General features: G+C 40.0%; 1 pseudogene; it reads right to left on the bottom strand.

The window, feature by feature from the left end:
* Positions 1-1,345: 1,345 nt before the first annotated feature.
* Positions 1,346-6,742, bottom strand: LOC140453895 (immunoglobulin lambda-1 light chain-like; annotated as a pseudogene).

Here is a 6,742-nt window from a genome sequence, read left to right on the forward strand (position 1 = left end):
TGGTCAGAATCTCGGCCAGCGAGATCCGCTGCTTCACAGTCCACCAGTAGAGTGTAGACAGTCAGAGTCGCAGTTAATGTGCTGCTTTGATGTCTAGATATCGCCTCCGATATTCTCTGCAGTTTCCTGATACAGAATGAAACCTGGCCCACCTCCATCGACTCAAAAAATTCAGTTCATTCTTTCTTAATCGTGTGTGTGTGTGTGTGTATGTGTGTGAGTGTGTGTGTGTGTGTGAGTGTGTGAGTGTGTGCCTCTGTGTGTGTGTGTGTGAGTGTGTGTGTGTGTGTATGTGAGTGTGCATGTGTGTATATGTGTATGAGTGTATGAGTGTGTGAGTATGTGTGTGTGTATGTGTGTGTGTGTTTGTGTGTGTGTGATCCAATGTTGTTAGAACGTTCCTTTTAAGTAGGAGCACATTTTTAAAATATATTAAATCATTGGGTTCATAAATATATTGAATTTAAGCTTTCCACCCATTGACCCCGTTTATAGTTTCTGCTGTTCCCTGATTCAGCATATGCTTACATAGTGCACTCTTGTTAGTTTTACTGCAAAAAGGTACAGAATCCAGGGCATACAATTCCATCAAAAGTATAGAGACATTTGGAAAGGGGCTATAATTGACAAGATCAGCGACACAACTGGGATTTTGTACTCGTCCAGAGACAGAATGCAGCCTCGGACACTTCTTTCAACAAAACAGAGAGCTGAGGGACATTGCTTTATTATGGCTCTTAAAATTCCGAGTATTCAATAATTGGAGTCTTTTGCTTCTGCAACAAACAATGCAAAAGCTGGTCAAATCTCCCAGTCCCTATAACTTTAGTTGAGCCTGCAGGAGGAACTTGCTTTGCAGGGAGATAAGTTGATTCCCTCCCAAGGACAGGAAGGTGAGGTGAATAATATGAATGTATGCTCCCATGCCATCATTTGATATCATTCCATGTGATTATGTCGCCGGGATAAACTGTTCACTGCCAAATAACTGAGTGTCCCTTTTCAATGTTCAGCAATGATAGACATTCATTTCGTGGTACCTTGTTATCTTTATTCAGAGCTGGGCTTATAAAGTTGACAAATACAGCATGGCCATTGTTGAAAAAGGTGTGATTGCTCCCCATTGTACCCAGAATGAGAGTTTGCACGCAAAATGCTGGAGACAATTGCAGCAGGAAATCCCCACTCATTGAATGGAGCAATCATTTCACCCGTTCCTGACATCTTTCAATATTCACCCAATATTGATCACCAAATACTGACATTGCTGAAGAAATTGCATTGCAAAACACAAAGAACAAACCACCGCATGACACACAGTGACTGACCCGTGACATTGTTTGTCTCAGAGGTAACAGTCGCTGGAGCTGATGGCGTTGAGGAGAGTGAAGTTCAGTGAACCGTGTCTCACACTGCAGGACTATGTGAAGTCTTTCTTACAGTCAGTGGCTAGGATTGTCAGGTAACTGCTCAAGCTGTAGCTATGATCACTGTCCGGCGACTACGCACTTGAGGTCACCTCGTTGTCTGTCTCTTTCCCATCCACGCTCCAGAGCACCTGCAGATAGCCAGGCTTAAAACGAATCACCAGACAGGGCAGAGTGGCTGATCCCATGTCTACTTGTTCCGACAAAGGAGGGAGCAGAAGGACAGAAGATTTCCAATCATCACTACCTGTGTGTGGGCAAAGAGAGAGAGAAAGAGAAGATGATAACATGGAATAAAAACAATTCTCTGACTAACGCATGTGAGGGAGAAGTACTCATATATATGATTCTGAACTGTTTGTGTGTTTGAGGGATAGAGACAGAAAATTATTAATCTATGAAATATAAGTGTGTGAGAATTATTGATATATCTAAAAGTCTGATCTATGCGTGTCCGAGAGTCAGTTAGTGAATGAAGTATTAATATAACTACCCAAATTGTGTTTGTGTGAGACAGACAGAGACGGGACTTATTGATATAATTTTCTGAACCTGCATGTTAGAGATAAATATTTATATATACTTATACATAGCAGTTTGAGCTGTGTAAGAAAACAATTAAAATGGACTAACCGATTTGTGTGCATGCGAGAAATGTTGCTCTGAACTCTGATCTGTGTGTATGTGTGTGAATATGACAGAGAGACAGAATTACATATCACGTTGGCTGTTGTCTTTGAACGAGATAGAGAAGTTTTAATATAACAATGTTTTATGTGTGAGAGAGACTATTACTGTTAACTTCTGCTCTGCATGTGAATGTGCGAAAGAAAATTATCAATGCAACGAGTGACCATGTTGGTGAGAGAGAATTATTGATGTAATAACACAATGACCTGTGTGTGAGGGAGACTTATCGATTTATTCTCTGACCTGGGTATGTTTGTGTATAAGAGAGGCAGAGGGACAGAATTGTGATGATAATCAATACACTGACCTGTGTGTTTTAGTAAGAGAGAGATTATTGACATTTTGCTGTGGATTGTATGTTTCCGTGTGCTCATGTGAGAGAGAGAAGAGGAGAGAGAATTATTGCTATAAATTCTGACATGTGGGTGATTATGTGTGAGCAAAATAGCAATGTAGCACGTACCTGAATGCTTGAAGGGAATTATTGACATAATCTTTTATCTATGTATGGTTGTAAGTGAAAGAGAATTGTTAATATAAATTAATATAAATAATTGACCGACATGTGTGTTTGAGAAGAGGGAGACAGAGGGGATAGGGGTTAGAGAAGTATTAATATAAGCAGCACTCTGATTCTGACTATGTATGTTTGAGAGCGAATTATTCATGTAACTCTGACCTGTGTGTGTGTGAGAGAATTATTGATGCAATCTCTGACTAGTGTGTGTTTTGCACGTGATCTAGAGAGAGGGAGAGAGAATTAATATAATTAACACTATAACTATTAAAGAGAGAATTATTAATATCCCATTGGATTGTGAGTGGGTGTGAGGAAATTGTTCTTACAATCACTGTCCTATGAATCTTTGTGAGTAAGATAAATATGGATATAATACTGACCAGTTTATTAATATAACCACTGACTTGTGTGTATGTGAGTGTGCGTGTGTGTATAAATGCGTGTGGAAGAGACATAGAGAGATGGTGATTGGGTGAGTGTAGTATTAATGCTGTTACAATCGCTGACCAGTGTTGTTTGTAAGAGAGAAAATTATCAATATCAAGCTACACTAATGTGTGTGTGTGTGTGTGAGAGAGAGAGAGAGAGAGAGAGAGAGAGTCTATTAATAGAAATAATGATCTGACCACTCTCTGTGTGAGACAGAATTGTCCCTGTAACTCTGAACTATCTATGAGAGAGTATAATCGATTTCATCTCTGAGTGGACATTCTGCGGTGGGGTGGAGGGAAGAGCGTAGAGAGATGCTCATTAATTGTAATAGCACACTATCCCGTGTGTGAGAGATTGTTACTGATGTGAAGTCTGATCAGTATACTTTTGCGATGGAGACTTATCAATATAAAAAAAGGAGAATTATTAATATAACACAGAGCTGTCTAAGTGAGAGCGAATTAGTGACATAATCTCTGAACTGTTTGTGTGATAGAGATTGTGTGAGAGAGATAGCTGTGCATGTCTGTGTGAGAGAGAATTGCTGAAGTGTACCTGAGAGTGAATTATTGCTATAACCTCTGACGTGTATGCATTTGTGTGTGATTGTGTGTGTGAGTGAGAATTATTAATATAAGTAACAAACTGATCTCTGTCTACAAAAGAGAGAATCATTGATATAATCTCTGACCTGTGTGCGTTTGGTATGTGAGCGTCAGAGAAGGAGATTAATTAATCGAATTAACATTCGGATCTGTGTGTTTTTGTGGGACAGAGAATTATTCATGTACTTAACATTCAGTGCGTGCGTGAGAGAATTATTTATATATCACAGACATGTGTGTTTGTGAGAAGGGCAGAGTGAAGAGAGAGAATTATCAATATGACTAAGCCTATGACCTATGCGTGTCTGTGTCAGAGAACAGCAATGTAACACTGACCTGTGAACGTCTGTCAGAGAATTATTGATGCAATCTCTGATCTGGGTGCTTGCGTGAGAGACAATATTATTAATGCAAGAACGAGCTGCGTGTGTGAGAGAGAACTGCTGTTAGAATCTCTGAACTGCGTGTGTTTGTGAGGGAGAATTATCAATGTAACACAGACCGATTATTGTGAGAGAGAATTATTGATGCAATGGCTGTCCTGTTTGTTTCTGCGCCTATGTATTTGTGTGTGAGAGAGAGGGAGTGAGGGAGACAGAATGACAAAGAATTATTAATATAACTAACACTCTGAACAGCGTGAGAGACAGAGAGTTGTTGATGTAAGTCTGGCCTCTGTTAGTTTTTGTGCGCGAGGGAGAGAGAGCAAATTATTAATATAATTAGCATCATAACTTGTTTCTTTGTGTGGGAGAGAATTATTAATTTGCCTGTGAGTGCGCGAGAAAGAAATATTGATGTAATCTCGGACGGGTGCTCGATTTTGAGAAAGGGAAATGCAGACAGAGATTTAAGAATGTATATAACATGCGGATCTGTGCATGTCTGAGAGAGAGAAGTAATAATGTAACACTCACCATTGTGTGTGTGACAGAGAATTATTGATATAATCTCCGAACTGTTTGTGTTTGAACGATGTGTGTGTTGTGTCTGCATGTATTTATCTGTGTTGGAGAAAGAGAGCGTGATTAGTAACATAAATAAGATTCCGACTGCAAGGTGTTTGTGTGCGAGAAAGAACTACGAATGTAACACTGATCTGCGTGTTTGAAATGGCATTATTGATATAATCTCTGATCTCTGTGTGCTTATGAGAGAGGGAGAGTGAGAGTGAAAAGAGCGAATTATAAATACTAGTAACGACTTATATGTGTCTGTGTCAGAGAAAATTAGGAATGTAACACTGATCAGTGAGTCTGAAAGAGAGGGAGAGAGAAGAAATCATTAATACAAATAAAGCTCTGACCTGCATGTGAGACAGAATTATTGATTCAATGTCTGACTTGTGTGTGTTTTTTTAATGGTCAAGAAAGAGGGAGAGAGAGAATGATTAATATAATCAACACTGACGTGTGTTTTTGTGAGAGATAGAATTATTAATGTGTTACTGACATGTTACTGTGTATGAGAGAGAATAATTGGTATAATGTCCGACCTGTGACTATTTGTGTGAGGGAGGGAATTGGTAATGTAAAAAACACAATGACCTGTGTGTGTGCGGGTAGGGAGAGGGAGAGGGAGGGGATGAAGGGAAATTATTAATACAAATAAAACTTGTCCTATGTATGTCTGTGTGAGCAAAAAGTTCATTAATGTAATGCTTACGTGGATGTGTGAGTGAAGTATTCATATGAACTCAAATCTGTCTATGTTTGTGTGCCAGCGAAAACTATAAATGGAAAAAAACACATTTAGCAATGTTTTGTGAGAGAGTGGGTGGGAGAGAATTATCAAAATAAATAACGGCCTGACATGTGTGAGAGGGAGAGAAACATTAATATGTCACGACCTGTGTGTGTGTGAGAGAGAGGGAGAGGAAGAGGCAGAATGGTTGATGTAAGTAACCCTCTGACTTTTGTGTGTCAGTAAGAGAAACAGAATTATTATTTGTGAGAGGGAAATATTGATATAATCTATCTGACGTGTGTGCGTGCGTGAATGTGTGTGCGCGTGTGTGTGTGCGTGTGTATGTATGCGTGACATCAGCGAGAGAATAATTAATACATGAAGCACACTGACCTGTCCGAGTGTGTGAATTATGAATATAAATCATAACCTGACCTGTATGAGACAGAGTGAGTGATTGACTGTGTGAGTGATGAACTAATTATGAATGTAAAACTTGTGGCTTGCGTACGTGAGTTAGATTTGTTGAGAAATGTATTAAATCTTTATTTGGTGAAGTCCAGAGAACAGAGTCGACCGTGAATGGGTAAAAAAATGAACGAATCTGAATGATACAAGACAGAGACAGAGAAAGAGAAACAAAATCACTTACCCCAAGTGTTCAGGGTGGTTCCACCTCTGAAGATAGTTCTCAGAGAAATCTTACAATGGTACAGCTCATCAAAAACCAGTCATACGGCTGGAGGGAGGGGAGGAGGAAAGAATTTTTGAATCTGACTTTTTCACATTCTGTCTTTCTCGGATGGAGAAGGGTGTGGGGTCAGACCGATACACAATCGAGAAAGAGATTTCCAAATCCCACTAATCTCTCAGAGCGCTGGGTTTAATCCAGAGTGGAACATCTGTGGAGATCTGACAGAACCACCTCAAATTTAAGTTGGCCTCTGTGGGAAATTGCACTGAAGGATATTGCTGGAGGTAATGACATGCCCTCAGCCAGTGATGTTTCAGAAGCTGTTGTAAGTTTGAGCACACTGAGTTATTGCATTGCCCTGTCTCACTGTGATAACCAGCTGAGGTCGCCAACATAGCACGGAAAGAGACGACAGAGGCACTGGAGACCACATTTCTGATGGTGAGGATATGACAAATACTGGCAGAGTTTCGAGTATATTGGAAGCGATAAGTGATGTTGCTGCCCCTGTATATTTTATCATCGGTAGTATGCGTGATCACTGACATTGAGGCTTCTCGAAACTTTGTCAATACAGTAATACATGGTAGCTCACACTAGCATTCTGCATCCTACACTTCAACTGGGCTCTCTGACTGGGGGAGACTGGGTCGGCTATTGATCTCTGATTGAGGACACGAACAGGCAT

Source organism: Chiloscyllium punctatum, chromosome 28 (assembly GCF_047496795.1).
Source record: "Chiloscyllium punctatum isolate Juve2018m chromosome 28, sChiPun1.3, whole genome shotgun sequence".
In the NCBI taxonomy this organism is placed as follows: domain Eukaryota; kingdom Metazoa; phylum Chordata; class Chondrichthyes; order Orectolobiformes; family Hemiscylliidae; genus Chiloscyllium; species Chiloscyllium punctatum.